Below are 15,676 nucleotides of genomic sequence, written 5' to 3' on the forward strand. Positions count from 1 at the left end.
ACAGGGAAAGGCCATTCGCTCCATCCAGTCCGTGCCAGTCAGAAACAATTAACCATCTCAGTTAGGAAGGTGACGGCCGGGTGGTATGATCGTGAGGTTATTAATCCAAGTGTCTCGGTCATTTTCCCGGGATCCCAGTTCAAATCCCGCTCATACCCGATGGTAGAATTTGAGCGCAATAAAAATCTGGAAGTGTAAGTCTTATGGAGAAGGGCGTGCAGAGGAGATTCACCAGGACGTTGCCCTGGGGTGGTGCATTTCAGCGATGAAGAGAGGCTCAGTAAGCTCAGGCTGTTTTCTTTGGAGCAGGGAATGCTGAGGGGGAACTGATAGAGGTCTGCCAGTCTGTGTGGCACAGGGACTGCTGTGGGGGGGTGAGGAAGCAGCTGCTCCCCTGGGTGGAAGTGTAAATAACAAGGGCAGCATCATTTGAAAGTGAAAGGCAGGAGGTTGAGAGGGGGTTTGAGGATTGTCTCACCCACAGGGCTGTGGGGGCTCGGAGGGTAGTTGAGGTGGGAAACCTCCCAGCCTTTAAAGAGAACTTGAATGAAACTCGACGTGCCATAACATTCCAGGCTGTAGGGGGCCGAGTGCAGGAAAGTGGGATTGATGTAGGGAGCTCAATGGGCTCAATTCTTCCGTGTTTTCCATCCCCCCGTGGGTGGCAGGGAGTTACGTACCTGCAGGGGTTGGTCACTCTGATGCTGACCGTGTGCCTCACACAGGGCTGATGCGGTAACACTTCCCGCTGAGTTTGTTAACGTGAGCCGGATGTTGTTGTTGGATTTCAGCTCGGAGTTATTCCACGGAGATTGCGGCCTCGCTCGTCCCAGTTCTGCTGTTCGCCAGCCTGATCGCGTCGGCGTGGTTCATCCACCAGAGGGGGCACACAGTTCTGTAACTTCCCACGGGGATCGGGTTTGTTCCCCAGGGCATGGCATTGCCGTCCCCGCCCCAATATAACCTTTGCAGCTGGACAGGGTTTGGCTGGGGGACCCCGGGGAACGAGGTGTTGGGTCAGGAACTGGGGTAGACCGTGTTCCTGACAGTCGGATGGAGAGCAGTCACAAAGTTAGCCTCCTGGTTCGGGTAAATGTGATCACTATCCCCACTCTGTGCTAGAGCATCTCAGAAGAGGAGAGACATAACATCATGTGAATCAGGAACAGGAGGAGGCCATTCAGACCCCTCAAGTCCTCGCTCCACTAATCGTAACCCTAATTTAAACTCAAACCTACCCCTAAACTAAATCTTAGTCCTAAACCGAGCTCTAATACTCATTCTAATCGTGGCTCTCAGCCAAATGCTAACTAAAACTAATACACCAACCCAAACCTTAAGCCTAGCCCTAGACTGACCACTGACCCTCACTGTAATCCTTGCCTTAACCCAATGCTAACCTTAAACCAAACCTTAATGCTGAACCAACCTTAACCCTAACCCTCACCCAACCCATAACCCAAAACCTAACCATGACCCTAATCCTAATCTGAATCCCAACACTAACCTTAAACTGAATGCTCACCCTCACCATAAAACAATACTTGACCTCCTTCATTTCCTGTTGGTGATTCCTGTTTTCCCCTGATATCCACTTCTACCTTTATTCCCAATTGACCTCTCCCACCTCTTCACCTTCCTGCTCCCACTCAATTCCAATTCCATTCCAATATCGTTCCAATTGCAGGACGCCAAGCCTGACCCCAATGATTCCTGTATCACATATGCCACACTGAACCTCAGCGAGCTCTCAGAGGAAGAAGACAGAGCGGGTGGAAATGTTTATGAGAATATTCCACACAAGTAAGAAAGAAGAAGACAGATGAGAGGTGGGTCATTCGATTTTTATAGACTGTCTGGTGAAGAGGTACAATGTAACTCCTGTGTACAGATCCCAAACTTGTGAACTTTGCGATGGAAACCATGTTTCACACGTTGTTTGACTCCACTCATTTTCAGCCGGGGAAGCTAATTTCATGTTGTTGCATCTGTTGGTCTGTTCTGGACATTGCAGGCCATTAGTTTTGTAAAATCAACACTATTTTAGCAGCTGGTGGTCTTTGGAAATTTAATACCTGTCCCTCCTTCCCCCTCATGTACATGTCTGAGGATTGAGCTTTTCAGTTGGTCCATGTTTAAGGGGAGGAAGACATCGTCTGCCACCTTCTGCGCATGGAACAGACCAACTTTGAACAGGAATAGTCAGAAGGATCTGACAGTTGGGAGATATAAACAAAAACAGAAACCAGCCAATTTCAATGGTTACATTCCAGGGCGAAAGAGACCTGGGGTGTGGGGTTGGATCGAGCAACTTCTGGCCCCACAGAAGGAACACACACTGAGCTGCAAGCCACTGAACAAACTGGAGAGAAAAGGCATGGCTGAAATGGAGTCTGTACGGAGAAAACTAGATCTCCCAATGATCCGAAACCCCTGCTGGACACTTCAACTCGGTTTTCTGAGATTCCAAAACCCATTGTGGGAACGGGAACGTAGGGGGTTTCTCTCCGCTGCAGGTATTTTGGAAACGCCACATTGTCAGGATGGGGGATCACACACCTCCAGAGTGGCAGGCTTGACCTTTGAATGGGGAAGCGATGGCCTCATGGGATTATCGCGGAACTGTTAATCCAGATGTTCCAGTGATGTTCTGGGGACCCGGGTTCAAATCCTGCAACACAGATGGTGGAATTTAAATTCATCAAAATCCTGAATCTGAGAGTCTGATGGTAACTGTGAATCAATTGTTGGAAAACCCCATCTGGTTCACTCACGTGGTTTAGGGAAGGAAACTGCTATCCTTACCTGGTCTTGCCTTCATGTGACTCCAGACCCACAGTAAAGTGGTTGATTTTTAACAGCCCCCCGGACAGCTAAGGATGGGCAACAAATGTTGGCCTGGCCAGCAATGCCCTCATCCCATGAATTAAAAAACGTCGGCTTTTTAGTCCCGACATACAGACACTCTCGCTGCAGCACAAAAGGGTTTGGGTTGATGTAAGTACAGGCTTGGTAGAAGACATTAAGATTTTAACATCGACGCCGTCTGGATCTGACAATTGCTGGCCACCAAGAAAGGAGCAGCGCAGGTCCGATTGCAAACTGGAGAACACCATCAGGGACAACACCAGCGCGAGGGCCAAAGGGTCTGGTCAATAGGTACCAGGTACCTTTGAATGGAACAGCAGGACTGTGCTGATGAATTGTTCACATTCGAGCCAGTAAGGATGGTGACTGGCTTATTGCTGTTTTTTAATCACGATGACCCCTCGTTCAGGCGAAGGATGTGGGGCATTGCTGGTAAAGACAGCATTTGTGCCCCTCATCATAGAGTCATAGGGGCTATTTCTGTGCTCTGTGACTCTTCGGCCTAACTCGTCCATGCCAACCTGGTTTCCTGAACTGACCCAGCCCTGTTTACCTGTGTTTGAACCATATCCCTTCCAACCTTTCCTATCCATGTATCTGCCAAAATTTCTTTTAAATATTTATAATTTTACCCACCTCCACCACTTCCCCTGACAGCTCATTCCATATACCCACCACTATCTGTGTGAAAGATTTGCCCCTCAGGCCCCTTCTGAACCTTTCCCTTCTCACCTTAACCCTATGCCCTCTACTTTTGGACTCTCCAACCCTGGGGTTAAAGACCTTGGCTTTCACCTTATCTATGTCCCTCATGATTTTTAAAACCTTCAAAGGGTCACCCCTCCGCCTCCAATGCTCTGGAATAAAAAACAGCCTATCCTTATAGCCCAAACTCTCCATTCCTGACAACATGGTTATGTTCATTTTTTTCACCCTTTCCAGTTGAATAACATCCTTCCTGCAGCAACATGACCAGAACTGTACACAATGCTACAAGAATATCCTTATCAATGCCTTGTACAGCCACAACATGATGTTCCAACTCCTGTCCTCCGTGCTGCTTTCCCGATCCATCACCATTTCGATAATAATCTGCATTCCTGTTTTCTTATTTCTCCCAAAGTGGTAGCCTCACATCAATCCACATCAAACTACATCAGCCGTGCATTTGCCCACTCACTCAACTTGACCCAATGGCATGGAAGCATCTCTGCATCCTCCTTCACAACTCCCCCCTCCCTCCGAACCCTGTGTTGAGATGGAAAACTAAATGAAAACACAATGGGCCCGGTATTTATGAAGCAATGGAAAGTATTGTTCATGGATGGCGTACATTGGGATGGGTTTAATCTATCGCTGTGCTATTGTAAATGTAATTTCTTGATCATATTTGCTTTTGAACACAACAATTCTGCCTTTGGTGATGAATAAAATTGTAACACACAACAAATTGGTGGATTTCTTTTTTAACAATCAAGGTGCGTTGGTGGAACCCCCGGTGATCCAATGTGAGGCGGGTATCAGAGACCGAACTTGGGGATTACTCTCAGGGATGGGAAGGTGATGCAAGGTGCAGTGAGCCAATACGTCAGCCGCAGTTTCCCCTGGGTCACCAGCATCGCCCCTTCCATCCGTCGCTCATGTGTGGGTGGGAGGGAGGTGGGGGGGTGCGGGATGGAGGGTGAGATATCGTGATAGGGAGGGGTAGAGGGTAAGGGAAGGAGTATGTGTGAGAGAAAATGTTTGAGGAAAGTTTATGTCAAAGAGCGTCTGAGATGGTTTGTGAGATTAAATGTGCGCGTAGGATGTTTTGTGTGACTGCGTGAATGTGTGTGACAGTGTGTGAGAGCGTGTCTGTGCGAGAGAGAGAGAGCAAGAGTGTGTTGTGAATGTGTTTTTCTGTGAGAATTAGAGTTTAAGGGGCTGTGTGTGGGTGAGTGTGAGTTTGTTTGAAATTGTGTGTGAGATAATGTGAGTTTTACAAGAGTGTGAGCATAAACTGTGATTGCATGTGAATGTGTAAGGGAATGTGAGAGATTATGACGGTTCTGAGTGTGTGTGGGTGTGTGATATTCAATGTAATTTTGTGAATAAATTTGTTTGAGCAATCATGTGTTTGTGTGAATGCAAGCTGGTGTGACTGTGTGTCAGACCGTGTGTGTGCGCATGCACCTGCGAAGGACGTGTGTGTGAAATTGTTCCAGTGTATATGTGTCTGTCAGACTGTGTGTGTACATGTGACCATGTAAGTGTGTGCGTGTGTTTGTGCGTGTGCGGTGCGTGAGAGGGGGAATAGCGAGAAAAGGGACAAAATTGTGGGGGTGGGGGTTAGTCAAGGAGGATGGAGTTGGGTTGAGACTGAGCGGAAACAGGATGTAGAGCATAGAGTGAGGGGAAGGCTGGTGTGAGTGTGTGTGAGAGTCTGACTATGTGTGTGAATCTACATGCATGAGCGTGTGTGTGTGTGAGTCTGTGAGAGAGAGTGAGAAAAATGTGCGCAATCACACAATGAGGCAGTGAGCTGGGAAGGGAGTTTGGGCACTCTGTATCATCCGGATCTGGGAGATCAAGAGATGATCTCAATGCAATTTCATAAACCCTGAGAAGAATGGACAGGTTGGGGTTTGGTGATGGGGGTCAATGCAGCAAGATTCTTAAGCATTGCTGAAGAAGGGTCTAGGCCCGAAACATCAGTCTTCCTGCTCGTCTGATGCTGGTTGGCTGCTGTGTTCATCCAGCTCGACACTTTGTTTTATCAGATTCTCCAGCATCTGCAGTTCCTCCTATCTATCCCTATTCCCTAATCCCATTTTCCCAGCAGTTGGCCCATAGCCTTTGAATCACAAGTGCACATCTAAATCCTTCTTCAATGTGATGAGGATTTCTGCCTCTCCCACCCTCACAGGCAGTGAGTACCAGATTCCCCAGCACTCTCTGGGTGAAAACCTTTTACCTCACATCCCCTTTAAACCTCCAAACTCTTCCTTTCAATGAAACATGCGCTCTCTCTCACTCTCTGTGATACACACACACACACACACACACAGTAGACATTCACTGAGCCATGCCCTCCCCTTTAGCTGAAACAAGCCGGCTGAATATTCAGCGGAGACAGACAAACAGGAGGCTGGAAGGACAAGCCAGGCAGCATGTGGAGGAAAGGAGCAGTCAACATTTCTGATCTTAGCCTTCTTCAGGCCGATAGGCACAGGAAATAAGGGGAAACCTGGGAGTTCTGCTGAAAAAAAGAACTGATCTGCTATGCAGTCAACAATTAAACTGCCCGAATACAGCAAACAGAGGGCTAAAGTAACAGCCACGTGGAATAAATTGCAAGAGAGTCATAAACAGATTAGCATTTTTTTAAAAAGTCGATTCAAAGGGGAATGCATTTGTTTTAAATGTAAACACAAAAGGAGAATTGATTACAGGGTGGGATAGAGGAGGGACAGAAAGAGGAAATAAATAAGGCAGATTTGTGGTAAATCCTGATTTTACAGAGGGATAGAACTACCATAGCTTGTTCCTCAGGGAGTACATATCGCCCACTGAGTGGGAATGGCATAAAATCTGCCCACTGGGGATCTCCAATTACACCATGGCACGCTGTAACTCTGTCTGATGTTGTGGTATGTTAGGAACGCCCTCAAAACCAGCTGTACTTCACAAAGGGACAGAGATTATCAACTCCTTGAGGATTTCAGATGAAAACTATTTGTTACAATCTGGGGTAAAATTGTTTCACAGATAGTAGAACTGCAGATACTGGAGAATCAGAGATAACAAGGTGTAGAGCTGGATAAACACAGTAGGCTGAGCAGCATCAGAGGAGCAGTAAGGCTGAAGTTTCGGGCCAAGATCCTTTTTTCGGAAGAAGGGTTTAAATGAACCATCGGATCAAGGCCCTAAACGTCAGCCTTCAATGTAAGATAAACGTTGGGAAATTTTTCTAAAAAAAACTATACAAGACACAGCTGAGATATGTTGAGCAGTTTTGTGGCCTCGTATTTAAAGAAGGAGAGTCTAGCGTTGGAGGCAGGTTCAAAGAATGTTCACTCGGCTGATCCCGAGTATAGAGGGAGTGTCTGATGAGGGAGAGATTGAGTCTGTTGGCCTATCCTCATTGGAGTTTATAGGAATGAGAGGTGGCCTCATTGAAGATCCTTTGAGGAATTTGATGGGGAGCTGTTGCCCCTCGTGTGGGAGAATTTGGGACCAGAGGGGCATCATCTCTTAATAGGCGTTCATCCATTGAAGATGGAGATGAGGAATTTCTTCTTCTGAGGGGAGTGAATCTGTGGAATTCTTTACCACAGAGGGCTGTCACTGCCAGGTCATTCAGTATATTCAAGTCTGAGAGAGATTTTCAATCAGGAAGGAAAATCAAAGGTTATGGGGCAAGGGGTGGAAGTGCAGCAAAGTAGAGTTAAGAATGAGCAGTTCAGCCACAGTCATGGTTGAAAGGTGGAGCAGCCAGATGGGCTGAATGGCCTACTTCTGATCCTCTGGTCATATGTACACCATTACCAAGCAATGTCGTCTCATTGTCCTGTGTTTCCTTTCTGACAGTGATGCAATGCTATTTTGAAATGTGTTAGCCATATCTTTCCTCTATGCTTGAACAACAGAGGACACCATTTCACCAGAAGTCGGGGCACTGGTGTCTGAAGCAAGGAACACAGCTTGTAAGGTTGCAAAAGCAACACAGTGCAGGGTTCTGGAGATCTGAAACCAACACAGAGAGCACTGGGGTAACTCAACAGGTCTGACAGCATCTGTCAGCGAGGGGAGGGCGTGGGGTATCGAGAGAGAGAGAGAGAGAGTGAGTTAGTATTTTGAGTTTGTCGACTCTGCATCCATTCTAATGCCTTACTGACAAGTGTTTCTATCAGATAAGGACCAACAGATGAGGTTTAGTTCCTTGTCGTGTGTGTTCCGGTTGCAGACAGTCCATTCGACTTCTCTCTGGGTGGTTAGTATCATTTTCTGTTCTCTCTCGCCCAAGGTCATCCCACAGAAGCCACTAGAGCTTCCCCACCCCCGACCCCGTGCCAGAAGGTTTAGAGCTGCAGACCAATCTGCAGAAGGTGGACCCTAATCTCCCCCTTTAGATTGTCTCCCTGGGGTGGGAAGTCGGTCCCTCAAGATCATGTATGCTTTGGAAAGGCTGTGCACAAGTAGGTCGTGTTTCTCCAGCATTATTGATGGGAGAGAAACTGAAGGGATAACTGGAGGCAATTCATTCTCTTTGGCGGATCCATTGGCAAGATTGATCATGAGAAATCCTTAAATGACCAAAACAGAAATGCATTAAATGCTATGGACAGGATATTATTAAACTGGAAAGATTGACAAGGATGTTACTGGGAATGGAGGGTTTCAGTTGGAGGGAGGGGCTAATTCGGATGGGACTTTTTTTCCCCCCGAGAGTGGAGGTTGCTGGGTGATCTTACAGAGGTCAACAAAATCATGAAAGCCAGAGATAAGGTGAATAGCCAAGGTCTTTTCCCCAGGGCGGGGGAGTCCAAAACTAAAGGGCGTAGGTTTAAGGTGAGAGGGGAGAGATCTAAAAGGGACCTAATGGACAACTGTTTCACACAGAAAGTGGTGCGTGTATGGGATGAGTTGGGAGACGATGTTGTAGATGTGGGTACGATCACACATTTAATAAGCATTTAAACAGGGACGTGAATAGGAAAGGTTTAGAGGGACATGGGTCAAATGCAGGCAAATGGGAGTAGGGTAGATTAGAAAACCTGGCTGGCATGGACAGGTTGGGCTGAAGGGTCTGTTTCTGCTGTATAAGTGTTTGATGTGTTCCTTTTACTTGCTGCAGTTAAAGGGAGTAAATTGTGGAGGAAGGGGGAGGAGGGGAGAAACTAGTTTGTAACACTCTCAGGGAGATGGATGGTCACAGATTACAAATTACACCACTGGCAGATGGACCGAGTGGCGTCATTCTCTGCTCCTATTTATTTCCTTTTTCAGAAATGTCAGAGGTGAAATTAATTGAATTCCCAAAGTGTTTCCCCTCCCAGACAGAAAGAGGTTGACTTTACATTTGGACCCGTGCGATGCATGTGAAGGTGTTTTCCATGTTTACTTTCTGTCAGTGGTTGTTACATATGTATATATAAATGAAACATGGTGTGCATTTATCTCCCAGATTATTCACATACGACTGAGATGCCAGGACCAGGCTGTTTTCGCGCGCTCGAGCCTGCAATTAAAATTTCTGGAAGTGAGGGTCGGGTGAGGAAGAGAGAGAGATGACAGCAGGATGAAGGGAGAGAAAAGGATGATGACAGGAGAGAGACAGAGACAGAGAGAGAGCGAGAGAGACAGAGACAGAGCGAGAGACACAGAGGGAGGGAGAGAGACAGAGGGAGAGACAGATATACAGAGATGATGACAGGACTGAGAGATGGAGTCACATTCAATGTTTTGGCCCCAATCGCTTGCTGTGGCAGAGAATCCCACATGCTCCCCACTTTCTGGGTGAAGACATTTTTCCTCATTTCAGTCCTACCTTGTCCCCTTTACACCGTCACCCCCTGGTTCTGAACTGCCCCATCGTGACTGGGAACATCCTTTATTGTTAGTCGGTATAGTCTGGATGGATCGAAAAGACTCTCCAGTACTGTGAGACTCTGTTGTATTAAAGTGTACATTCCTGATCACATGCCACCATTCAGATTTCATTTTTGCATCCATCAGTCAGACCATTGATAATAGGATTTGGGACGTCATGTTGCCATTGTACAGGACATTGGTCTGGCCACTTTTAGATTACTGTGTATAATTCTGGTACCTCAGCAAAAGGGAAGATCGTATTAAATTGGAGAGGGTGCAAAAGGGATTTGCAGGCCGTGAGACTAGTTTATTATGGAAAGCCCAGTTGAATTGGACAAGTTATGCCTAAGGCCCTGTTTCTGTACTGTACGATTCTATGACTTTATTGTGAGATGCCCCAAACTTTCGAAATGAGCAAATTGACCAGGCATCTCAATTCAATGAAGCTTCATTCCCAGGACCCTCCCTTATCACCACTCTGTTTCTTTCTCCCACTTTCTCCTCGATTCTCTGTCGTAAAGTATTCCCCAGCTCCATCCTGATATTCTGGGCTCAGCTTGCCAGTTGGACGTTAGTGCCTGCCGCCCCTTACTGGTTACGGGACTTCTAAAGCAAACGTACAAACTTGGGGCATAAAGCATGATGTATCTCTTTGACAAACAAAAATCCTGCCCCAAAACCTGTGGCTACAGGAATTCAACCAGTAGATTTCTGTAAGCAAATAACACATGATCAGGTGGGCGTGTGCGTTTTCCAGAGGTTATAATCGAAACTGAGAGCATTCACAGGTGTAAGGAAAATTCTGTTTCAAAAAAAATAGTAAGAACGGCTTCATATTTGGATCGCCATGGTATGTTGCTAACGTTAGGCTGAAAACATTCCGTTAAATGATTACACACAAGGGTTATCGACGTTTAAATCTCTTTTCCACAAACACAGCAGTGGCTGGATCAGTGGTTAGTTTCCAATCTGACAGATTTTTGTTTGGCTGAGATAATAAGGGGATGGGACTAAAGGCAAGTTAATGGTGTGAAGGCACATACTGAAAGGTGGAACAGGCTCAATGGGTGACATGGTGGCTCAGTGGTTAGCGCTGCTGCTGCACAGTGTGAGGGATCCAGCTTTGATTTTAGCCTCAGGTGACTGTCCGTGTGAAGTTTGCACATTTTCCCTGTGATGTTGTGGGTTTCCTCCAGGTGCTCCTGTTTCCTGGCACACTCCAATGGATGTGCAGGTTAGACATGCCCGTTCTCCCCAACCTTTGAGAGAAGCCATTCCTCCTCATCTCCATTTTCAATCTGCCCCAACTCCTTATCTTGACTTGACTTCTCATTTTAGATTTTCCCACATGAGGAAACATCCTCTCTCCATCTCCTTTGTCAATCCCCCAACTTTCGCATTTTGGATCCCCTCTGATTCTTCTGAAGTCCAGAGAGTATCGGCCAAAACCGCTCAGTCTGTCTTCCCAAGATAAATCTTTGGAATTATTCAGTCTGTTATGGACAAGACTAGACCAGGCCAGACCCACTCAAAGAATTTTCAGAAGGTAGTCTCTCCCCTAACTTTATTTTTCAAAGCAAACATGAAGTGCTGGTTTCAGATGCAATGCGATTGGGCAAACAACTCAATGTTAAGCAAAACAATTTATTTAAACACTATAGTTAAAATGCAACAAAAGAAAGAGGAATTAAGAATAACTTATCACTGTTGGAAATGTAACAAAATAGTAGATATAGTAACTATTGCTAATTAACTGTTTTAAGAAAAAGTAACATCCCATAAACAGAGTCCTTGACAGAAATGGAAAATTGAGACACAGGTTCGCACGTGCAGATCTCCAATCCAGGAGGATAAAAAGTCAACAGAAAATACAGAGACAGCAGAAGCCGGGAGACATCCACTGAAGCTTCAAAGGCATTTGAGACGCCAACAGCTTCAGGTGCATGTGAAATAAAACAAAACCGAGAAATCCTGATCTTCTGAGAGAGCTGGCCACACCCACCAGAGCTGGAAAAAAAAACTCAAACTGTTTAGTCAAGTGGCCTTAACCAGGGAGCTCAATGGCTCTCATTCAATCTCTCTCTCTCAAAAGAAACCAGGACAAAATAATCTCTTAAAGCTACAGTATCATCACAAAGCTCTTTATCTCCAATGATGTTGGGGTGGGGAGAGGGGCAAGGCTATTTGTTTTGTAATTACACCCCCTCTCCAGATCAGCGACTATTCCTGCCTCAGAATGGCTGCTTTGTGATGCTTTAGAATGGTAACAGTGTGGGTTCAAATCCTACACCGGATGGGGTTACCGTGAAGGACTCTCCTTTTGAACCTCCCAATCACCTGAGGCGCAGTGACCCTCAGGTTCCATCACCTTCCAATCCGCTCTCTCCAACGGGAGAGCAGCTCTAATGATCTGGTAAGACTGTGGTGAATTGACCATGATCTGTAATTGATGCACCAATTGCTTTTTAAACAGTAAATACCGACAGAAAGCTGTACTTTGTACAAACCGTTATAGCGATCATGTATCTCTCTGAAGTTGACACCACACCACCCCCCCCAGCCAAACCACACTCCCAATGCCAACCTCCTAACAACCCCACCACCCACCCCCCTCCCCCACCCTCACACCTGTAGAATAGGTCATTAAGTAGACACAGACCACTTTGGGAAGCTGGGAATCTTTGATGATATTCACTTGGCAGGACTGCACCTGGAAAACGAACAGATTCTGTTTGAAGTTTTTCGTCTCGCATCAATCAGGAGTAGACGGCAAGAATGGCAAATTTCAAAATCTTAGCCGGATTATGGAGAGGGAGAGAAACAGGAACAGAGTTAACATCACAGGTTATAAACACAGAAAGTTCTGGTGAACCTCAGCTGATCTGGCAGCACCCATCGAGAGAGACAAACAAAGTTAATGTTTCGAGTACAGTGACCTGTAATCAGGGTTGACCCTTTGAAATGAAAGAGCAAGCCATTCAGTCGTATTCCTCGCCACAAGTTCTGAATAATGAAATGAAATGGGATGGATCACCCAGCATCGAGTCAGGCACCGGAAAAGACAACAGACCTGAAACAGCCCTGTCAGCCCTGCAAAGTCCTGCTTCCTAAAATCTGGGGGCTCATGTCACAATCCGGAGAGTCAGCATTATACTCAGAATCATACCTTACAGACAATGTCCCAGACACCACCATCACCATCCCTGGATATGCCATGTCCCACCAGCAGGATAGACCCTGGAGAGGTGGTGGCAGGGTGGAGTTGCCCCGGGAGTCAACATTTATTTTGGACAACAGGGGGACATAGCACGCCAAAACAACAAGACTCCTGAGACCACCAGGAATCATGGGAGCACACAAGCCCACAGCCACTTTATGATAAACACTCAAGGATTAAAGACCGCATTCTCACAACATGCAAACCCAATGTGGTCTACAAAATACCAAGCAACAACTGCCACAACCATGACCTTAGACAGACAGGAAGAAAACTAGCTATCAAGACACATGAACATCTGCTAGCAGCAAAACTGCACAATAAACGCTTCTTACTATTGGTACACTGACAGTGAAGGCCATCAGTTTAACTGGGACACGGTAAACATACTAGTCCAAGCCAAACATAGACACACACGGGAATTCCAAGTGGCAGTCATTGAATTGAATTGGAAGAGGGAAACGTACATTGATAGCTAACTGCTATATTGTTCATCTTGTTTTGAGGTGACCTAAAGTTTGGGCACTGAGACATCAATCTGTTTATTACCACATTACAACAGCTTAATGTCTGAGTGTGGCCCCTTCTGGCCTGGGTCTCTGGGACAAGGAGCCATTCACTCTGGGTCCAGCATTGTTCACACAGGGAGCGTTGTCATTTCATGTTTCTTTGATGTCAGAAAGTTCGGTGGAGGGACAGGTAATGGTGAGGAAGCAGACAGGCTGCCGAAGGAATTGGACAGGCTCAGAGATTGGGCAAAGAAATGGCAAACAGAATACAATGGGGGAAAGTGTGAGGTTGTGCACTTTGGTGGGAATAGAGGCAGAGACCGTTTTTCAAATGGGGAAAGCTTCGGAAATCTCAAGCACAAAGCCACTTGGGAGTCCTACTTCAGGATTCTCTTCAGGTTAACATGCAAGTTCATTTGGCAGTTAATGTAACATTAGAATTCAATTCAAGATGGCCAGAATTCAAGAACAGAGATGTACTGCTGAAGCTGTATTAGGCTCTGGTCAAACCATATTTGGAATATTGTGAGCAGCTTTGGGCCCTGTATTTCAGGAAGGATGTGCTGGCCCTGGAGGGGGGTCAAGAGGAGATTTACAAGATCCCAGGGATGAAGGGCTTGTCTAATGAGGAGTGGTGAAGGCTCTCTGTCTGCATTCAATGGAGTTTAGAAGGATGAGGGAGAATCCGATTGAAACTTACAGAATACTGAGAGGCTTGGACAGAGACGAGGACATGAGGGGCACAGCCTCAGCATGAAGGGATGATATTTTTGAACTGAGATGAACAGGAACTTCTTCAGCCAGAGGGTGTTGAATCTGTGGAACTCAATGAATGTCTTTAAGACGGTGATGGATAGGTTCTTGATTGGTGAAGAGATCAAGGCCGAGGGGGAGAAGGCAGAGAATGGGGTTGAGAAACACAGCAGTCACAATCAAATGACAGAGTGGACTCGATCGGCCAAACAGCCTAATTCTGCTCCATTATCACATGGGTCTTACATTCACTCTTACTGAGTGACCTTTAATGGATTACACATTTTAGCAACACAGAATAAGAGCTTTCTGTTGCTACTGTCTGTACCACCCACACTAACATGAGCCCAGGCTACTGAATGACCAATACAACTGAAGGGCTAGGAGCAGCAGGAGACCACTCAGCCTCTTGGGTGCCTACGGCCCCATTCAATATGGCACAGCTGATCCCATCTTGGCTTCAGCTCCAGTTTCCTGCCCCCACTCCCATTCACCTATCATTGATTCCAAATCTGTCTGTCTCCTCCTCCAATTCATTCAGTGTCCCAACATTGAACACACACTCGAGAACAGCAGTATGTACCCACAGCAAATCCCCCAGATTCACATCCCTGTCTCCCTTGGACAGAACCCATTCCTCCTTCTCTCTGTTTTCAATCTGTCCCAGCCCCTTCTCCTGAAATGTTGAACTCTTGTTCCAGATTGTCCCACATGAGCAATCATTCTCTTTCCTTCTCCTTTCCATCTTATATCCCTCAATGAGATCTCCTCTCATTCTTCTAAACTCCAGAGATTATTGGCCGAAACTGCTCAATCTCTCCTCATAAGCCAAACCGCTTACCTCAGAAAATGACATGGACAAAATCGCATTGCATCTAAATAGTATACTGGATGTAGAACACACATCCCAAAGTGCGCTAGTCACAGTGTTGGAGAGGTCTCCAGTGCCAATAAAAGGCCCATCGAGCCTGTGCCAGTTAAAAACACTACGTCACCATTCTCTAATTCCATTTCCCCAGCACTCAGCCCATTGCCTTGGCATCCCATTTGCACATCAAAATTCTTCTTCATATGTGATGAGGGTTTCTGCCTCTCCCATCTTCACAGGTAGCAAGTTGCAGGTTCCCCACCAGCTTCTGGGTGAAAACTTGGTCCCTCATTGCTCCCTCCATCAAGGAGGAAATATTTCTTCCTGCTTACCCAATCTATGGACCCTCATCATTTGATACATCCCAATCATGTCCAGCATCTCAATCTCCTCTGCTCTGACGATAAGAACCCCAGTCTGTCCAATCTCTCTCCATCACTGGCACTCTCCAGTGTCGAAGGCAACATCCTGGTAAATCTGCCTCTACACCCTCTCCCCGTGCATTTAGATACATTCTGTCATTAAAGTGTCTTTTCTTTTATTTACAGCTCACTGTGATGTTGCATCAGGCGGGAAACACGCAAGTTATTTTGCAGTGAAAAAGCTGGCAGTTAATTTTTAATCAGCAAAGTTATGTTTTTAGCACGTGGTTCATGTAGAGTCACTGTTGTCTCCTTGCACAGAGAGAGAGAGAGAGGGAGAGAGAGGGAGAGAGAGGGAGAGAGAGGGAGAGAGAGGGAGAGAGAGGGAGAGAGAGGGAGAGAGAGGGAGAGAGAGGGAGAGAGAGGGAGAGAGAGGGAGAGAGAGGGAGAGAGAGGGAGAGAGAGGGAGAGAGAGGGAGAGAGAGGGAGAGAGAGGGAGAGAGAGGGAGAGAGAGGGAGAGAGAGG

General features: G+C 46.4%; 1 protein-coding gene and 1 long non-coding RNA gene across 21 annotated transcripts in view; one reads left to right on the forward strand and one right to left on the reverse strand.

The window, feature by feature from the left end:
• LOC132206964 (histone H2B-like) overlaps nucleotides 1–15,676 on the forward strand; it is a 200,793-nt gene that overhangs the window by 41,637 nt on the left and 143,480 nt on the right. The window contains exon 5 of one of the 12 annotated variants that reach the window (XR_009443253.1): nucleotides 1,688–4,325. The exons of the other annotated variants lie outside the window; for them this stretch is intronic. The gene's annotated coding sequence lies outside the window, so the exon portion shown is untranslated. Of the gene's footprint in view, nucleotides 1–1,687; nucleotides 4,326–15,676 lie in introns of those variants that run through there. 12 annotated transcript variants of the gene reach the window in all.
• LOC132207064 (uncharacterized) overlaps nucleotides 982–15,676 on the reverse strand; it is a 31,816-nt gene continuing 17,121 nt past the window's right edge. For 2 of the 9 annotated variants that reach the window (XR_009443279.1, XR_009443280.1), the window contains exons 5-6: nucleotides 12,101–12,151; nucleotides 11,066–11,448 (exon numbers count right to left, since the gene is read on the reverse strand). This is a non-coding gene — a long non-coding RNA (uncharacterized LOC132207064). Of the gene's footprint in view, nucleotides 2,672–11,065; nucleotides 11,449–12,069; nucleotides 12,152–15,676 lie in introns of those variants that run through there. The other 7 variants (XR_009443283.1, XR_009443286.1, XR_009443285.1 and 4 more) reach the window with 6 other exon arrangements.

This window comes from Stegostoma tigrinum, chromosome 44 (assembly GCF_030684315.1).
Source record: "Stegostoma tigrinum isolate sSteTig4 chromosome 44, sSteTig4.hap1, whole genome shotgun sequence".
NCBI lineage: Eukaryota > Metazoa > Chordata > Chondrichthyes > Orectolobiformes > Stegostomatidae > Stegostoma > Stegostoma tigrinum.